At 45.2% G+C, this 20839-nt stretch overlaps 1 protein-coding gene and 1 long non-coding RNA gene across 12 annotated transcripts in view; one reads left to right on the top strand and one right to left on the bottom strand.

Moving 5' to 3' along the window:
- Positions 1-20839, top strand: part of TCF4 (transcription factor 4) — a 431493-nt gene that overhangs the window by 333438 nt on the left and 77216 nt on the right. The window lies entirely within an intron of this gene.
- Positions 531-11728, bottom strand: LOC148519489 (uncharacterized). The gene is made up of 3 exons (XR_015878930.1): positions 11543-11728; positions 7463-7549; positions 531-1041 (listed from the first exon to the last, which is right to left on the bottom strand). It is a non-coding gene; the product is annotated as an uncharacterized LOC148519489 (long non-coding RNA).

Raw genomic sequence — 20839 nt, 5'->3', positions numbered from 1 at the left:
AGATGTAATGTATCTGGTGCACTATAATCCCACAACCGGCCCATGTCATGCACACTGCTGTCAGGAAATAATGGGAGGCCTATTGGGGTTGAGCATTATTTTGAGTACTCCCCGAGGGCTTTTCATCTGAAAATATAATCGTGCAATCTCTGAATCAATAAGGTCTCGGGTGGTTATGAGATTGCTTCTGGAATGATGCAATGTCATGATACGATTGCTGCTTGGGCTGTAGTGCAAAGATCCTGTCAAAGGAAGCACAAGATGGCTGCCCTGTACTATTTTTATTTTATTTCCCAACCAATTCGCAGATGTTTTTTATTAGAGACTTTTTTTTTTAACTTCAGAAACTTGGCCGTGGATAAAAGGCATTTTTGGATTTCCATACTCTATACCACCTCTGCATGAAGCTGGTGCCTGTCTAAGCCTTGATTTAAATTCTAAAAAAGAAAAAAAAAATTGGGGTGGGGGACGGCAAGGCAGAATTAAAGACAAAGGTGCCTGTGGGCAATTTACTTTGTTTATTCCAATGCTGTTATTAAAATACACATGTTTTTAGAAAGGCAGATTTTTTTTTTTTTAAGTTTAAGAAGTATTCAGGTCTGTTCTCCTGTCTGTCTTTCTTGATGACTGACTGCGTAACTTTGCTGCCTTCCCACTGCGCACTGATATGTCAGAGTACCCCACCCCACTGTGTGATGATGCACAGCTGATGGGGGGGCATGATTCCAACCACGTCGTCACTCTCCATAGGCAAACGCAGGGGGGGTTTCCATCTGCCTGCAACACCTATGGATCTTTTAAAATGTGTCAGCCAGTAATAAATATACCTATGCATCAACTAGGAGATGTGAAAAACATGCACTGTTAGGGGTGCACTGCTATAGACCATCAATAGGGTTAATAATTAATACTGTATAATTATACACTATCCAGTACATAAGGAGACCGATATGTACATATATGTCCAGAGCAGTGCTAGGTTCTTCTGCTGCATCCCCAGACTCCCGGACTTGCTCTAGTGCTCTGGAATGGTGCCCAAATCTGAAAAAAAAAGAACATTCTGCTCAGACAGGATAGACCTACTGCCGCATCTAATGGCATACTGTGATCGCTGGTCCTGTATATGCTGGAATTATGCAACACAATATACTTTGTATGACACATATTATAGCTGGGTAAGTGCTAATTATACCCTCTTCATGGACTGGCCACACTCACTCTAAAATCAAGCATTTGGAAACCCCCCTCTAGAAATCCTGTGTTTGCCACTGCTCTCTATGAACTGCACTCCAGTATGTCTAGGAGAGGATGTCCAAAAAGTTGACAAGCATGGCATAAAGTCTTATACCACATAAATCTGAGATGATCTCTAATATACACACAAAATTGCAGTAGAGGGTGCGCAAGAGTGGTTTGAGAGGAGAGGGCCCTTGTGCAGACTCAGTGCGGGCCCCCTTCTCTCTGCAGCAGAGTAGTATCTGACATTATGCCAAGGACAGAGGCAGTGCACGGGCTGTCCTCCCATGCTACTGTATCACCATCTCAGTATCTAAAAAAATCAGTGCCAATACATAAGAAAACATACATAGATATTAAAATACATTATATTGCTTTTTTCTGAAATATATTTAAAAAAAATAAAATAAATTTTAACCATTTTTATTTTTGTTTTAAAACTGCAACTGTAAGACGCCTTATCGATGCAGTAGGCAGGTGTGATTCATGCATACAGAGATGCCCTGGACTGGTGAGTGGCAAGAGTAATGTTACTGCTGCCAGGCAGTATCACTGGGAGTAGTCCAAGCTACCTTGTCTTCTTTTTTATTTTTTTTATTCATTTAGAAATTGTCCAGAAAAATATTTTCTGTTGCTAAAAATCATTCTTTCCAGGCAATAATAATGGATGACATTCTACAAAAACTCTAAAATCAGTAAGTGGCAAAATGTTTCTATTGCATTGAATTCTTAAATCACACAATATTTCACGTAAAATAGTAACACAAAAATAAAATAAAAACTAGGCAGATTTACTGAAATTTTAAAACCACCTGTCAAAATGTAGATGGTTGTCCTGTGTCATAGAAGACTCGATAAGTTTTTAGTTTGAGCAATTAGTGTAAGTTTAATTATGCAGCGTTTAAAATTATTTTTTAAATTTGACTGTTTTCACTTTTGCAAGAGTCTGGAAACATTTCTAAATAAATTCTAGGTTTTTATTACTTAGTAAAACTCCTTGAGCTCAATCAGTCACAATTTGCCAAGTCGAAAGAAACTATTTTATTTACAAGTCTTTGTATTATAGATTGGGAGATGCAGACCCCCCCCTCATATATTGTGTTATTTACGCTTGCAGCTAGAGATAGGGTAGTGTCAGTGGGTTACTGCTTTACTTCTTTAGATTTAAACAACCTTCCAGAAATCTACAGATGTGTCCACATACATTTAGCTACCTTGCGCATTAATCAACCTTTCTAGTCGCGCCACGCCATGGTTCAACTCTGTAGCGCTGAGAGTCTTTTTGTGCAACTTTTTCCTTATTCGCAAAGCGATGCAAATTGGACACACAACCAGCTTCTGCTGATTAAAATGATATGCTGCATGCCTGTATTCTTCTGTGTGCTGCTGCGGGCGTATCTGTACGTGAAATGCCACGTTACAGTGTCACAACCGCTGACACTGTAACATAGCATTTTGCATGCAGATACAGCAGCAGCCGCACACAGAATATAGGCAAGCCGCATATCATTTTAATCGGTAGAAGCTGGTTGTGCGACTTATTTACAATGCTGTGCGAGTATTTTAAGGGAAAAGCACTAGGCGAAAGAATGACTAATGCGCCGTCTCCACATGAATCTTATTTCCAGCGACTATGCCTCTCAGCCGCGTTACATTTGCTACTTTTCCCAAAAGGTCACTGATGTCTAAGCGGGCAAATAGGCAATCGGTTTTTATTTGAATATTAAATATGTTGACCTACAAATGCCACGTCTGCCACGCATTTCATTCATGTTTTTTTTTTTTCTCTCCATCTAAGAGCCATATTCAATATGGGAGCGAAAAGTCCGTGCTGGACTTTTTGCTCCACGTCGGAGATTTTCCTGGGATAAAGTATTGGGCACGTGCCCGCTTTGTCCCCGTATTCAATTTAAAATCAGCGAAAACGGGACCCGTCGAATTGGGAGCTACGAAACAAAACGGGAATTTTCAGGAATTAAATGTAGGACCCCCCTAAAGATGTCCAGACATGGGGGATAACTATGGGTACCCCTGTTTTTGCCTGCAAAAGAAAGTCGGGGTTTTAAATAGCCGCGGCAGGTGTTTTTCCCGACGTTGAAGAAGTGATGCAGAAGAGCACTTTTTTTCTTTGTTTTTTTAAGTGGTCCCATCAAATTTTGGGTACATGAAAATGGGTACTAGTATATTTTTAAGTCCCTAATGTCATTTTTTTTTCAATTCTGCAAAAATGCACCTGCCGCTCATAGCCTATTCTAGAAAACACCTGCCGCATATTTGCAGAACACCCCTGAAGCTATTTCCCTAATTTTAAACACTGTTTCCACTTTTATTTTATTTTTTCACCCCAAATTTTTTATTTACTTTTTTGGGGTGTCCCTATTTTTTTTTTTTTTAAGTTTTTTTGACAGAGTTTATTTTTAAATGACATTCCCACGGGTGCAGGCTATCTTTTTTTATGACCCCCCCCCATTACCTTGTGTAGCAGAGCTCCTCCCAGTGACCGTAAGTCAACTGCACACCCGTGACAAATCCCTAATAACCTGTAGGGTGCCTGCATTACATAGCTTGTACGCACAAAGGTGCTGCTACAATGGAGAGGCAGGGAATCAGAAATAGGGATGTCACTGGCGTGTCGGCGGAAGTGGCTGCGTACACAGGCGCACAGACATAGGACGTCATACTCACATGGAGGATCTGCACCTGCCATAGGTGCAAGTTTAGCTGGTGCAGCCGATGGTGGTATCTAAGAACACACCAATCGGTATTACAGCGTGTATGCACCCTGGAAGTAGGCGACTCAATGGCCTTGTGCAGCAGTGCTTACTGGGAGTTATGTATGAACGGTAGCAGCCATTATTATTAGCCATTATTATTTTTTTCTATCTATCAGTCCTGGACAAATACCTGGAGGGTAGATTTATATCTGTAGGTTTTTCAAAGCTGCCGAATCCGATCACCGGCGGCTTTGAGCGATTTACCGGCCTGGTTTTGCACGGATTCCTGTTGCCGTTTTAAAACTATCATTTAAAGCCGCAGGATAGAGAGTAAAACCTGCATCCTGGTGTCCAGAGTGACTTTGGCATCACTGTATTCTGGATATGTTAGTGCTGTGTATTGTGCATAGTAGCTGTGGGAACATGGGGCCTGATTCAGCAGTGCACCGATGTTTGGGAATCTGCGCAGGCCCCATTCTGCGTATGTGCAGAATGGGTCCTGCTAACTCGCTCGCATTACCATATCTGCAAGGATCGCAATTGCAAAGCTGCCTGCCTGTATACATCACATATCTATAGCCTGCGTGCATACATCATATATCTATAGCCTGCGTGCATACATCATATATCTATAGCCTGTATACATCACATATCTATAGCCTGCGTGCATACATCATATATCTATAGCTTGCGTGCATACATCATATGTCTATAGCCTACATGTATACAACATATATCTATAGCCTGCGTGCATACATCATATATCTATAGCTTGCGTGCATACAACATATATCTATAGCCTGCGTGCATACATCATATATCTATAGCTTGCGTGCATACAACATATATCTATAGCCTGCCTGTATACATCACATAACTATAGTAGTGTTCACTCTAGCTCCGGCGGCAGGCAGGGCGCCGGAGCTAGAGAGGGCAACCTTATGCGCGCGCCCGAAAAGGGGCGTGGTCATGAAAAGGGGGCGTGTCTATAATATGCGTCCCCTTTTCGTCATACTTGGGGGCGTGCCCGGCGCTTACGGACATGCCGGGCAGCACCCAAGCGCTGCAGAGAGGGAGAATAGATGCCGGGCACATGCGCCCGGCGTCTATTCTCCGGCGGTGACCGGGACACCGCATGTTTCTTCACCCGCGGGACATTACCTCCCGCGGGTGAGAAGGCACCCGCAGGCTGTGAGGGCAGGGCGCTTTTTGCCCTCCTCCTGGAGGGCAGGGTGCTTTTTGCCCTGCTAAAACAGCCTAGCGGGAACGCTACTATAGCCTGTGTGCATACATCATATGTCTATAGCCTGCATGCATACATCAAATATCTATAGCCTGCGTGCATACATAATATATATCTATAGCCTGTGTGCAGCTTTGCAAATACGATCCTTGCAGAATCAGGCCCGTAGTATGAAAGCCAACAAGCGTGTCTGTGTGTACTGTGCTAACTCCCCCCCCTTCCCAAAAAAAAGTCTTAGAATTCCCGGGACATATTCTTTTGGGCGGAAGTGACCTCTCCATTATCTCACAGACACCTGCAGACTAATTCCCCATGACCTCTCATTCACTAGAATGACCCCTGTGACTAGAAGCACATGCCGCATGTTTGTTTTTGGAAACTATCCGCACCAGTTCTTATACAGATCCAATGAACTGGGAATTTGACATATGCAGTGTTTATATGAGGAACCTCAACACCTGCATGGCGAGAGGCTGGTGTATTCCTTATAACCAATCACCTTGCAGAGATGCAATACATTTATATAGGCGGGTTACAGTACCTAGAACAGTTGTGACCCTCGAGGCTCTCCTGGAAGCCTTGTATTCTTTTATATTTTGATGCTAAATTAAAGCGACAGTGGCGTAACAGCCAATGTTATTTATTTAATAGAGCTGAAGCAAAAACCGAGATAGAAAGGCTGGAGTTTCCCTCTCAGGAAATAAAGCAACCCGTACCTCCCGAGTGTCCCAATTTTGGTGAGACATTAGTTTGACTTGCGCCAGTTGGGCTGTATGTCTTGCCAACAAGAGTGGAGATCACTGCACACACCAGAATTTGCCATTGATTGATTAATGCCAATATTCTATGGTTTCATCAACAATGGCAGGTCCACCGATGGTTCGCAATGTGCATTTTCCTTCCTTTGCGCATACACGGCCACAGACTCCTATCCGGTGTGCATGCACAATCGTGAACCATCAGTGGTTTCCTGACGAAAGTTAGAAACCATCGACCATTGTTGGAGGGTGCCACAGAGGACAGCCTGTTGCAGACGCCTCTTTATGGTCGCTGTAGTTCATGGGTTCAGAAGCGCTAGCTACCCCCCCCCCCCCCGGGGATAAGGGGGGTGGGGTATGGCCATGCAGGCTTTTCTCGGATGAGTGTGGACGGAATCCTGATAGAGGTTTTTCTTTTATTGTTGGGAGGTACTGGCAATCCTGGGGCCATATGGTGCATTCCTGCAATGGGACGCTAGTGTCTTCTCATTTATTTACCAGTCTTACCAGTAATCACTGACACTGCTATGGGTGGGTGGAAGAATGCCATGGACACAGCAATGAGATCGGAGCTGCATCCACAAAGTATTTCCTACGGACGCCTCCTGCTGCATTTCAGTTGTACGGTATTGCACAGATGCTTCCACGCGGCTACATCAGAATCAGGACCTGTGCTGGCAGACTCCGCAGCGTGGAGGTGGGTGGGAGGGTCCTGTGCTGCTTCCAATAACTTCTACGCTGACTCCGTAACTTAAGCCCCATACACACTGGACTCTTTTTTTTTTTTGTAAATGATATCAACGATTACGACATCTTTGAATGATATATCGTTCAAATCATCCCGTGTGTACGCACTACGCCATGAACGATACACGCTCCCACACGTCGTTAACAATATACCCAGTCTTCTGTACTTGCAGTCCAATCTGGAGATCTCATTAATGATGCCATGTTGCTGAATGCAGCATGGCCCCGCCCCCCCTGCTGTCATTTGTCGGTGCCAGCATCGGCAATTGTGTATACACTACCGATGCCGAGTCCCGCCGTTGGGTGTACACATCATCCAGTGTGTACCCAGCTTTAGACAATAACAGTTCTCATCCAAAGGTCTATATGTCCATTTATGTGTGAATCCCACCTGTATAATCCATTACAGAATTACCCAATCTCACACTGGCCAAAAATGTATCTTCCGTCCACATATGAAAAATACAACCAAAATAAACTGCACGATTTGCACAAATTTGATCGATTTATCATTACGATGTATCGATAATCATCTAGTGTGTGGGCACCATTAGAATCGGAAATTGGATATTTAACCTAAAATGATGTTGTGACAAAGGAATTTTTTTTTTATATTGATAGATAGCAGATCCCTCTGGCTCACAAAGGTTATAAATCACATTCCTGCGGGGGACTATTGTGCTACATCTAGGTGAAGGTGTTCTTTCTGCTTCACCGAGACCCTATTTATGGTGTTTGTGGCCTCATTTCTGTTGTGTTTATACCATGTATCATCCTCGAGTTCTCGGACCTTTGGAGCCATACTCCAGGGACCCAGGAAGATGCTGCAGACCCAGTGATTTGTTCCATGCCTGATTTAAAAAAAAAAAAAATCTTTAAATACCTCATATTTCTGCAACGATTAAAGAATAAAAGACACGACTTTCACACGAGACCCACTCAGTGCTGCTGCCTGATCTTATTTTTTCTTCATCACAATACAAGTTTTGTCTCTCATGATACTAAGTGCTTACAATAGAGGTCCTGTTCCGTGGATGTCTTTCTAGTTGTTTAATGTACGCCAAACAAACATGGTATTGATCAGGCCGTGTTTGATTATGCGAACACTCCGAGACAGAAACCAGAATATATAAAAACAAACGGCCTCGATTTATTTTTCTAGTCTTCAGATGACATCACAGCGTGGAAGCGATGTTTCTTTTTTTGTGAGAGGAGCCGGCCTCTGTGACATTGGGAGTATATTTTCAGCTCTTCCATCTGGGAAATATTTCCATATCGTACAACCGCGCTGAGGATGGAAGATGAGCAGGGGATGTGGTTTTTATGGACAACTCCAAATTCTCTCATTTTTGTGTACTCCAGTTAAAGTGTAGATGTCCCTTTAAAGGAGGTCAGACTGTGACTTTATGCAGATGCTGTAGGTGTGCCCATGACCTGCAGTATCCATGCAAATGCAGCCAATGAATTAGAAACCGACCTCGCTGATCACAGTGTGGGAATCTAGTTCATTTGTTTGTGCAGAAAATACTTTGCAGCTACCTCCTAACATTTCCATCCCTTGATGCTCATTTAAATGTATGACCCTGTAACACTGATTCTGGTTTTGCTGTCTTCATCCAGAAGAAACCCATTTTTTCACCCTCCACCCGTTGCCAATTTGATGGGCGATGCTTCTGGGCTTCCCATACCAACAGGTGATTTTGTGCTGCCTGGTCAGACAATGTTCAAGCTGCATCCTAGGATGTCTGGATTTGGGGCATTGATGATATTAGACCCTACCCTCAATGTCTCCTCTGCAAGGACCAGTCAGCTTCATTTGGATTAGCCTTGTATGGTGGTCACCAGGATGCTCTCTGTATGGTGCTCTGTAGTGTTCACTTTAGCTCCGGCGGCAGGCAGGGCGCCAGAGCTAGAGAGAGCACCCGACAATGGGACGTGGTAATTGAAAAGGGGCGTGCCTATAAGAAGCGTCCCCTTTTCGTCACTCTTGGGGGTGGTACCCGGCACTTGCTGCCCCCAAGCGCTGCTGACAGGTAGAATAGATACCGGGCACATGCAGCCAGCGTCTATTCACCGGCGGTGACCGGGTCGCCACACATTTCCCAACCCGCGGGACACTGCGACCCATGGGTGAAGACTGCACCCGCAGGCTGTCCTAGCGGGGCGCTGCGTGGTAAGGGCAGGGCACTTTTTGCCCTCCAGAAGGGCGCAGCGCCCCGCTAAAACAGCCTAGCGGGAACGCTAGCTCTGTATAATGATATGTGTTTTATGAGTCTCACTAGGACACATATTCTGCAGCGCTTCACAACATTTAGGCCAATCACATCAGTCCCTGCCCCAGTAGAGCTTACAATCCATATTCCCTGCCGCATGTACACATATATACTTGGGTTAATTTTTGTTTGGAGCCAATTAACCTACCAGTATATTTTTGCAGTGTGGGAGTACCTGGAGGAAAACCACGCATGCATAGAGAGAATATACAAACTCCATGCAGTTGGTGGGAACTGAAACCACAACCTCAGCGCTGAGGCAGTAATGCTAAACATTACACCATCTGTGCTGCTCAGTGATGCTCCTGTACTATATTTTGTCTAAATGATGCACTCTCTATTGTACAGTGGTCACTAGGATGCTCTCTGTTTTGTATAGTTGTTACTGAGACGCTCTCTGCATTGTATGCTAACCACTAGGATGCTCTCTGTACTGCATAGTTGTCACTATGATGCTCTCTGTGTTGTATAGAGGTCATTAGGATGCTTTCTCTTTTATATGGTGGTCAATAGAATACGCTCAGTATTGTATACAGGTTACTAGAATGTAGAGTGGACTAACACTGTATAAAATAGCCATGCATCTTGCATAATGGTCATGCCCACTGTTGGTGGCATCACATGAAAACCAAACTCTAGACATTAATGGTATGGGGGTCCTACAAAGATATTAGCCTATGGCGGTCAGACCCCTTAATCAGGTCCTAAGGGTTAAATGTTTGCAGCTTTGCATATTTATTTAAGCCTTATGGGTCACTGTTTGTGACCTAGTTGCAGCAGGCTTTGTGTGCTGACTAATAATGTGTTATATGTAGCATATAAAACTATTATCCATATAAATTATAAATAGTTTAAATGGGTTGGGTACGGGATGTCGGGGCTCAGGATCCCAGCGGTCAGAATCCTAACGCCAGCATCCCGACAGGGTTAGGATACCGACACTTGTCCCTGACCCTAACCCTCATTCCCCAATGCCTAAACCTAACCCACCCCCTAACCGTACAGTTCAGCACCTTGGTGCCACATGTGAACTTCAGGCTAATGTTCCCCTCTTTCTGCACTGTGATAGGATGAGCAATGAATTGCTCATTCTGGAGCTGTCGGACAATTCTGAGCAGAAAATACTCTTTGAAATAGTGTAAAAAGGTTTTATTGCCTTTGGGTGATTAATCTCATGAGAGTAAGCACATAAATATCACATTGTTGTTTCATTTATTTATGAGTTTTGATCACAGATGCTAAAATCTGCCTATGAAGTCCTAACCTAATTCTTATGTGTGTTGTCGACTATGGGATGCAGTAAATTATTAATAGTTTGAACCATAGTAAGGGGTATTATTGCAGATATGCAGCGGTACTAAACTAATGACCCCCTGTGTTGTGAAGCGTAAAACTGGCTCTGACAATAAAGTCCACGCCGGTAGTGCCGCCATTTTTTCCCTGCGTCGCCAAGCTGGGCAGTAAAAAAAAGTCTGATTTACACCGTACTGCGTATAGATGCAGTACTTCACAAGCGTACTTCGCACGGGCAGCGCAGAGTATGTAAGCATAATGCTATCCAGCCATTGAAGTATGTTTGCTTCAAAAACACTCACGGAAGTGGCGTTCGCAGCACAGCTCATGTGCGCAAAACTCCAGACGCTTCTGCGCATGCGACCATCCATGTTTATACCGTCTGCTGGTTTGGATGCCATGGCAACTAACCCTTACAACGCATGATTTGATGTTGGAAGCCCCGTGCCCGTCCCTGGACAGTATATAATGTACAATGTTTATATGGCTTGTATCCCTCTGTTCTGCAGTGTTTTCAAATGTCTTTTGAACTTTATATCTTGTTATGTCCACTCTGCATATGAAGTTTGTAAGGTGCTGTGGACCCCTTGTGGTGCTTTATAAATAAAGAATAATAATAATATTGCACTATAATAGTACCGACAAACAAATGTATGCCATTGACTTCGTTAATCAGTATTTAAACAAACAAACAAAAAAAACAACATTAAATCAAAGGGACAAAATGTACAGGTGGTTTAGGCTGTGTGGGAAGTACCAGCCCTTGTGTGCTCCATCATTTTTGGTCCCTGTTGGCATGCTGGGATTTGCGGTTCCACACAGCTGGACCGTCGGCAGGTTGGCATCCTCCGATTTACAGTCGGCAGCTATGCATTTAATGTATCTCTTGTGCAATGCCATAAAGAGAATTCCAGTTCCTTTGTCCAGATTGTTACAATGTATATGCTGTATAAATTCTATCACACTTGGCAGACTGTGGCTGAGCTCTCCCCACCTGTGCTCGTGCTGCTCTGGACAGGCATTTTTATTAGCCCCTATTGACCTTGTACCTGGTGTTACTCTCCAGGGGGTTGACATGTGGCAGAAATGGCGCCCCCTCCTCCCTGAATCCTACAGGTGGTTATTGTAGCCCTGTGCACTTGTTTTTTATGGTGCACCGAGCACTTAGAAGCTCAGCAGGACCTGCAACCTCATCCCCCTCACTCAGAGGAGGGAGGCTGGGAGGGGGGGGGGGGAGCTCGGCGTAGTCTGCTCTGTGTATCATATGGTCTCAATTACCTTCTGATGGTGAGGCCAGGGCCTGGGCCTTTTGCATGTTTGTCCTGTGAGAAAGATCTGGAAAAGGCCGACATCTGGTTTTGATTGTTGCAATTGCAGGTTGATGGAATAAACGCAGGCTGAGGTGGGTGGGTTTTCCTTCCGGCCCTATCCATGCTGGTCTGGTAATACACTTCACATGAGGGGGCTGCTCTTTTCATCATCCAGTTCCCCCCCCCCCACCCTCCTCTTTAACCATCGCCAGAAGCATGTGGCTTAAATTAGGGACCTGCCTTGAAACTACTGTGGTCTGTTTGCTGCAAACCTGGAGTAGGTCAGCCCAGGAAACGGGATCTGACCCTAACACATATCAAAGCGAATGTCTTCAAACTAACCCCCACCTCTCCCCACCCCACCCCTCACAAAGGGAATATCACTGAGGAAAATGTTGAAGGCTCTTCGGACACGTTTTAATTACAAAATCAAAATACAGATGTAAACTAAGGAAGAGTCTTAATTACAGACATTTCACTTGGAGAAATTACATTGAGCACAAGATTATCATCTCTCGGAGTCGTTCTCACCTGAAAATAATAAAACATGATAACATGATATGGTGGCTCTGTGGCCTTAGCGCAAAAACACACACGGTTGACTGTGACTTGAACTTTAGTAATCTTAGGGACCAGGGGCGTATCTATAATGGGTGCAGGTTGTGCGGGGCAAACGGGCCCCTGGGTCCAGGGGGGCTCCGTACCGTACACCCTGCACCAATAGTATTACTTTCCTCTCCGGAGTCCCACGTCGACGCGGGGGTCTGGCGCTGTAAAAACGACCGGAGAATGGCCACCGCAGCCATTTTCCCGTCGTATGCGCAGTACAGGGAAAATGCCCCCACGGCCATTTTCCCGGTGACCTGCGCACACTCTATAGACTCGGGGCGCACTCTAGTGCCCAGAGTCTCTAACTCCTGTGCTGGCCACGCACAGCTCAATGCGCTGTCGGCCACCGGACAGAGCGGAGAGGGCCCATGTTGGAGACTGCACTCGGGCCCCCTCCTCTCTAGAAACCACGCCGCCATACCCCTTCACCTCACTTAACACCCGGTAAAAAGTCATTCTATATGATGTGCCGTTCCACTCACTTAAAGAAAAATTTAAATGAAAAATATAAAATAAATAAATTATGGGGGAGAATTATCAAATCTTGGATAGATATAAGGTGGAGAAGTTGCTCATAGCAACCAATCAGCTCCTAACTGTCTTTTTTTTTTAATACAGCCTGTAAAATTACATTTAGAAGCTGATTGGTTGGTACTTTATCTCTCTCCGTTATCTCTCTCTCCATTATTTCATAAACCTCCCCCTAAACCTTTTAAACATGTAGGGACCCGATTCTGAGTTGCACACAGTTCTGATTGTGAATGGATCGAGGGATTTCTTTGTATTTATATATTTTTTTTTTTCAGCAAACTGCACATGCGTCACGGGTTGCACACACATCGATTTAATTTGTATCTCGGTCGCTTCTCACTTGCGGCTGAATGGATGTTACTGGATAGCTGGTCGGTAATATGGCGTTCACACGTTGAATAAACTTGCAGTGGACTTGTACAAACAGCTGCGCCCTGTTCCGATGAGAGAGCATGCATAGGCCCGTCAGATTCAGTCAGGTCTCCTGAACAGAGGCTGGTGTAAAGGCTTATAATAGGGATGACGGGTGTTCTCACAAGCGGAGGGCTGGGGGTAGTGCATAGGTGTATCTAATTCTGAATTCCAGCGGATGTTCACATGGGACTTCCGATCGCAGGAAATGGCGGAATAACCGCACTACATGCAACTGAAAATAAGGGCCCTTCAACAATAAAGTTTTTTTTTTTTTTTAGCGTTATTTCCCACATGTTATCGCCCCTAAGTATTTTTCCCCAAAAATATGTGGAAACCATTATAAAAAAAATGGTCACACAGAAAGCTGGTGCAACATGACATTAATGGGCAAAAATGCCATAGTCTAAAATAAATAAATAAATGCATTTGTCTCTATAAATGTCCCTTGAATAACATTTTGCTATTGTTCAAGGCTGGACCTGCCATTAGCCTAAACAACTTTTTAAAATTAACCCCCCTCCACATTTCTTCACAAGACTCAGAAAATATACTTGCCTTCATTTATAAACTGCTCTTTAAAACGCCCCCCGTTCGTTTGGCTTTTAAGGCGTTAAATACATATAAACACTTTTAACAGTTATGTGACTTATAACTGTATTACTGCAAGAAGAGGGCAAACGGGTAGAACGTAGTGTCCTGGATGACAGGTTATGTGGGAATGTCATTTTTAGCCACCCGTCTGCCCGAGATACAACCTGTCCTACAGCCGCTTAAAGTCGTGCTGCAAATTTGCCACAAATAATTCCCGTTTTACTCCGCAATATGAGATTTACAAATATGCCTGTTTTTGATTTTCAAAATAAATACATTTCATAGTGGGATTATTATTATTATAATATCAGCTGGACCGTTCCCTATTGGAATGCTCATTTAGGACATGACCATTTCTAAATCTGTGTCACTGTAAATGTACGAATGGTGTTCCATGCACAGGATCGATGTGGTTATAAAGCGTGGTGTTAACATCTAACCAACCCACTAACAATTAAAAATAAACCGTTAATTGTTTACATTCTGAAGAGAGGACACAATGTTAATAAGGTTACCGGAGCATTGTTGCCAGCCGAGAGCAGGTCCTAGTTTGCTTACAAAACAAGGGGGCCGTGGGGAGCGCTCAGATAACTTTATCTCATTACAGTCACACTGCAGGAAAAGAATATGTCTGTGTGCCTGGGGGTCCGCTGCAGTATTATGCAGATTCACCAGCAGTGGAAAAGTCTGTGTGTGTAATCTGTATGAACCATATGGGGGGGGGGGGGGGGGTCAGTGGGGTTGTGCTGAACGACAGGTTTGCCATCGTCGTGTATGAGGTTCTCTGCTAATACATTCATTGGCTTTGTGATTGATACATCTCAGTGAGTTTAGTTTATGGTCAAGACTAGACCGTATTAGACGGTAAGCTGTGTTTTATCTACGTTAATTGCCTGCCCTGACTCTTGCGTTGGTCACCCTAACTTTATGTTGTTCTGCTATGCTCCTTTTTAGTAATTGGATGCAGTTATTCACATGTGAGTGTGCGATTGTCTTGGCAAGATGTTGGCGGGTACTTTATCCACCTGTTTCACCCTCGGTAGGAGGGCAGTCGATTGTCTTGGCAAGATGTTGGCGGGTACTTTATCCACCTGTTTCACCCTCGGTAGGAAAGCAGTCGATTGTCTTGGCAAGATGTTGGCGGGTACTTTATCCACCTGTTTCACCCTCGGTAGGAGGGCAGTCGATTGTCTTGGCAAGATGTTGGCGGGTACTTTATCCACCTGTTTCACCCTCGGTAGGAGAGCAGTCGATTGTCTTGGCAAGATGTTGGCGGGTACTTTATCCACCTGTTTCACCCTCGGTAGGAGAGCAGTCGATTGTCTTGGCAAGATGTTGGCGGGTACTTTATCCACCTGTTTCACCCTCGGTCGGAGGGCAGTCGATTGTCTTGGCAAGATGTTGGCGGGTACTTTATCCACCTGTTTCACCCTCGGTAAGAGGGCAGTCGATTGTCTTGGCAAGATGTTGGCGGGTACTTTATCCACCTGTTTCACCCTCGGTAGGAGGGCAGTCGATTGTCTTGGCAAGATGTTGGCAGGTACTTTATCCACCTGTTTCATCCTCGGTAGGAGGGCAGTCGATTGTCTTGGCAAGATGTTGGCGGGTACTTTATCCACCTGTTTCACCCTCGGTAGGAGGACAGTCGATTGTCTTGGCAAGATGTTGGCGGGTACTTTATCCAACTGTTTCACCCTCGGTAGGAGGGCAGTCGATTGTCTTGGCAAGATGTTGGCAGGTACTTTATCCACCTGTTTCACCCTCGGTAGGAGGGCAGTGGCTGATAACAGCTGAACTTACTCAGAAACACAACATTGCACAAAAGGATGGGTTTATCTTTCTCAGAGATGATGTAGGGAATTGGGCGTTCTGAATACAGTTGCAGTAAGTGGTGTAGTCCTTATATATAATAATTGTCAGGACTATACCATTGGCAAGGCTAAGAGGTATGCAATGCATGCTCTGGTTCTGTATCAGGAGCCTTCAGGCAAAAGAGGAGGTGTTGTTGCCATGATAAATAGTGGATATGGCTTTATTAAAGGTTTTTATTTCACCACTCACGCAGGGCAGGATGAATGCCGCCGTTCTAAGCATGCATGCCGGTGTTGATTACGCCGGTATGCATGAAGGAAAGTGCAAAGGAGAGCTGTCGCGGTAAGCGCGGTCCTGTGTGAATGAGGAGCTTCCAGGTCCGATTGGATCCCTCTCACAGCACACTGCGGAGAGAAGCCCATAGACTTCTATAGGGTAGCGCCATGAGGAGATGGCGTTACTCGCCGCATCCAGGCCCCAGAGTGCATCGCAATCAGAGGGTTGGTGCATACGAGAAATGCGGTCAAACCCACATTTTTTTGGGTTTGATCGCTTTTTTCCCCTTGCTGCATCCCGCCCTCAGGTAGCGATTTAATCGTTTTGGGTTTTTTTACGTTGTGATAACTAATGAGCGCCCAGTGTTGCAATTGAATTGTTCTGGGCGCTCATTAATTATCAGCCTCTTGGCCCCGGATTTAGCCATGTAAAACCACTAAAACGGTCTAAAGTTCTGGTTAGAGTGCAATAACCTCCTGAAGGTGCGAGCAGAAATGCCGGCGCTGGCGGCTATCGCGCCCTGACTGAGCAACAATTGAATTGCTCCATCGGGCATCTTAAAAAAATTAAAAAGCCCCCACAAAGCATTTGAATCGCCCCCTCAGACTCTTATCCGCCGTTTTTAAACCGTGTAATAATATACAAACCTTACATTCTTTTTTTTCTTTTTTGGGGGTTTAATTTTATCTTGCTTATGTATTTTATTTTAAAATAGTATGACATTGGGGTCTTATTTATTATGATTTATTTATTAACATTCATTTATATAGCATGCACATATTCCGCAGTACTTTACAGAGAATGTTTCTCCATTTACACCAGTCTCTGCCCCAGTGGAGCTTACAATCTATGGGGCATACTTACCGTCTTTTGTAATCTGCTCCCCAGGAGATGCCCGGAGAGCGGGCACAGCTGGCCACTTCAGGGGGCGGGGCCGGGTTCCTATATCATTAGGCCCGCCCCCATCACTGCAAACTATCGCGAATAGCTGGAGTGCGAGGAGAGGGCGGGGCTAAATTACACATTTTTGTGCCATTTAGCCTCGCCCCCTCCATACGGAGCCGCGATTCATGGCACTTATGCTGAGATTCCAGCATACCCTGCCCCCCCATGATCACCTCACCCAGTATTGTGGCCCGCCAGAACTTTCACCTGCTCTGTCCATACTCAACCATGTTCCGTAATCAGTATGTTTGTCCCGATTTGCAGGAGGATGTGAGGAATTTTCATTAAAAACACCATAAAAGTCTTGCCATGGTGATCCTCGGCTAATACCGAGAACTATGCTATTAATTTAGTATACAATAAGAATTGTGTTTGGCTGAATGTTTTCTTATTTTAGTCCTTAGCTGAATGCAAAAGGAGTGCTAGGTCCTAGGGGCAAAAAACAATGGCCCTCATTCAGAGGCGGTCGCAAGAAGCGAGCGCTCGCTCTGAATGAGGGCGGCCACTTGCCTTTTCAAGTGCAACCTCCTGGTCGCTAGCTAAGCTGTGGGTTGCCACCCACGGCTGTAGCGACCGACCAGGTTGATGGTTGCGATGGTCAAGACCATCGCGACCATCGGGGCTTGTGACGAGACCCTAAGGTTGGGTCTGTGCAACCGCAAGCCCCAGGGAGCTTCCTGCTCTGATCGAGCAGGTAACTCCCCACTGACATCACTGCTGATGTCAGTGCGGCCGCTCACAAAACAGCAGGCCTCAGTTTGTGAAACCACCCCCCCGCCACGCCTACAAAACGGGGCAAGCTAATGATCAACATCGACAGACGCCCCTTTTGCAGTGAGCTACGGAGCGAGAGAATTTCTCTCTTGCTCCGGGGCTTGCGCACGCGCAGTGCGGCCGCTGCGCGTACTCAGGGCCTTAACATCGACTCGATTGCGAGCGCTCAGCGCTTGCGACCGGGTCTGAATGAGGGCCAATGTTCTCTTACATTGTTCATAGAATGTGCTGGACAAGGAGAGTATTTATTAACAGTTGCTTGTATAGCGCTAGCATAGTCCATTGAGGTTTACAATTGGGAACGAATAGTAATAGACAAGACTGGCTAATAACACACAGACAAGGAGGCAAGAGAGTCCTGCTTGCAAGCTTACACTCTATAGGGAAATGGATAGGTGCTACATATTGCATATTGGTCCAGCCAGATTGCAGAGGTTCTTGGTGGGCTGTATCTAACAGTCACACAGCAGGAGAATGTCAAAGTGAAGAAAAAGAAATGATGTAAAGTTATGTGAGGACTGCTTAGAGGAGATGTAATTGGGTAGGATAGCCTATGGAGGTTATGTGGGTGGTTTTGTAAATTGATCAGAGTTGAGCTTTCAGGGAACTCTGGAAGGTTTGGAGAGTAGAGGAAAGTCTTATTGTGCGCATGAGGACATTCCACGGAAAAGTCCTACTCTACAAGTAATGTGTGTGGATGGAAGACGCAGATGTTGCACGGAGCGGAGAGGTCGGGTCAGGAGATGTTTTGTGCAGAGATGTATGTCAGTGTAATTTGGTTAATAGCCTTATGTGTAAGTAAATGCGTTTTATATTGCATTTGGTAGATTACAGGTAACCAATGGAGTGACTGACAGAGCGGAACAGCAGATGTTGAAAGTCTGTTTTGGGGAAGACCAGTAAAGAGACTATTGCAATAATCAGTGCGGGAGATAATGAGTGCATGAATTACAGTATTTGTGGTGTCTTTTGTAAGGTATGGTCGTATTCTGATTGGTTTTTTTTTTAGTCGTATGTAACATAATTTGGAAACGGATTGAATGTGGGGAACAAAGTACAGTGCGGAGTCAACGATGACACCTAGGTAAAGAGCTTGTGGGGTAGGGCTAATTTGTTGCCTTATCAACAATGACAGAGATATCAGGTTGGAAATTATTATTTATTCTGTTTTGGATAGAGTGAGCTTGAGGTGGCAATATGACATCCAAGATGAAATGGCAGAGAGACATTCAGTAACTCTGACCAACACAGATGGTGACAAATCTGGGGAGGACAGGTAGATTTGAGTATCATGCACATACAGATGATACTGAAATCCAAAAGAGCTGATAAATTTGCCAAGAGATGAGGTATAGATTGAGAAAAGCAGGGACATAGGACTGAGCCTTGCCTTCTCCAACTGATAGAGGTAGCGAAGAGGAGGTGTATTCAGAGAAACAAACACTGAAAGAGCGATTTGATAAGTACGATGTGAACCAGGATAGGACTGTGGGCCTCATTCAGAGGCGGTCGGAGGATGCAAGTGGTTACTCAGAAACTGGGCGGCCGCTTGCATCCTGACCGCCCGCCTCTGTTGCGGTCGTTAGGCTGTGGGTTAACACCCACATCGCGACCATCGGGGCTTACGACGAGACCCTAGGGTAGGGTCTCCCTTGTCGTAAGTCCCGGAGAGCTTCTGGCTCTGTCTGAGCCGGAAGCTCTCCACTGACATCACTAGTGATGTCAGTGGGGCCTCCCCCAAACGGTAGGCCATGGGAACGCCTCCATTTGGGCTGCCACCCCCCCCGGCCCGCCTTCCAAACGGGGCGAGCTGTCAATCAACATCGACAACTCGCCCCCTTTGGATCGAGACCCGCTACGACCGGCGCTGTCGGTCGTAGCGGGTCTCACGCATGCGCACGCCGGCGCCATTGTGCGCATGCTCTGTGGGGGGCCATCGACCCGGTCCGAGCGCATCGGCGCTAACGACCGGGTCTGAATGCCCCCCTGTGTCCTGGAGATCTAGGCATTGTACTGCTTGTATGGGAAGAGAGTGGTCAACAGTGTCACATGCAGCAGATCTACAAAACTAAGTAATGAGTAATGGCCTTTAGACTTAGCAGCAATGAAATCATTCACTACCTTAGTCAGTGCTATCTCTGTGGAGTGTTGGGAACAGAAGCGTGACTGAAGTGGGTCCAATAAGTTGTGCGAGTGACGATAGTGTGTGAGATAGATGAAGGTAAGTCTCAAGTAGCTTGGAGGGACATGGGAGATGGGATGGTAATTTAAGTGAGAGTTAGAGTCAGAATAGGAGTAATTACTGCATGCTTGAATTATGATGGTAAAATACCAGTAGAGAGAGAGAGGTTATAGATTTTAGTTAAGGTTGGAATGAGCACAGGAGACAGAGCTCTACTGATTTGTGAGGGTATAGGATGCAGGGGAGAGGTAGTAGAGTAGGAGGATGAGACGAGTGTAGATACTTCATCTTCATTTGTGGGATCAAATGAAGAGAAGGAGCCGGAGGGTTCAGGGAAGGAATTGAGCAGGTCTCTCACTGAGGAAGAGCATACCATTTCATTTCCGATCTTATCAATCCTGTCCTTGAAATAGGAAAGAAGGTCTTGTGCACTGATAGTTACTTGTAGGTTGGCTGTGGGTGAGGAGTAAGAAATTGGGTTAGAGGCTTGAGCAGAGCTGTGATATTTAAAATGTTTGTTTGGCAGAGTACAGAACCTTACAATATGAGCGGTAGACAGTCTGAAATGTGAGGAAGTCACTTGGGGTACGAGATTTACACCACTGACGTTCTACTTTTCGTGAGAGTATTTGTAAGTGTCCTGTTAAATTTCTAATGCCATAGTTGACATCGAAGTGTGATAGATAGCCGGAGCCACTTCATTGAGGGCTATGTCTAGAGCAGTGGTTCTCAAACTCTGTCCTCAGGACACCACACAGTTCACGTTTTGCAGGTCACCTAGCTGGGCACAGGTGTATTCATTACTCACTGACACATTTTAAAAGATCCACAGGTGGAGCTAATTATCTCACTTGTGATGATGTGAGGAGACCTGCAAAACATGCACTGTTTGGGGTCCTGAGGACCGAGTTTGAGAACCTGTGGTCTAGAGTTTGATCAGGTTGCAATGATAAGGTTGCTATGGGCAACATCACTTCTTAAATAGAACTCCCATCTTAGTAAATTTACCCCTTAGCGTCTCATTCCGAGATCTACGCTAAGACATTTGCAACTGAGATCTCTTACAGATTGCAGTTGAGATCGCATAGGTTGTAATGATAAGGTTGCTATGGGCAACATCACTTCTTAAAT

The sequence above is a fragment of the Taudactylus pleione genome, unplaced genomic scaffold, assembly GCF_031769625.1.
Source record: "Taudactylus pleione unplaced genomic scaffold, aTauple2 ptg000189l, whole genome shotgun sequence".
NCBI classification, from domain to species: Eukaryota; Metazoa; Chordata; class Amphibia; order Anura; family Myobatrachidae; genus Taudactylus; species Taudactylus pleione.
This window is presented reverse-complemented; position numbering and strand designations above follow the sequence as displayed.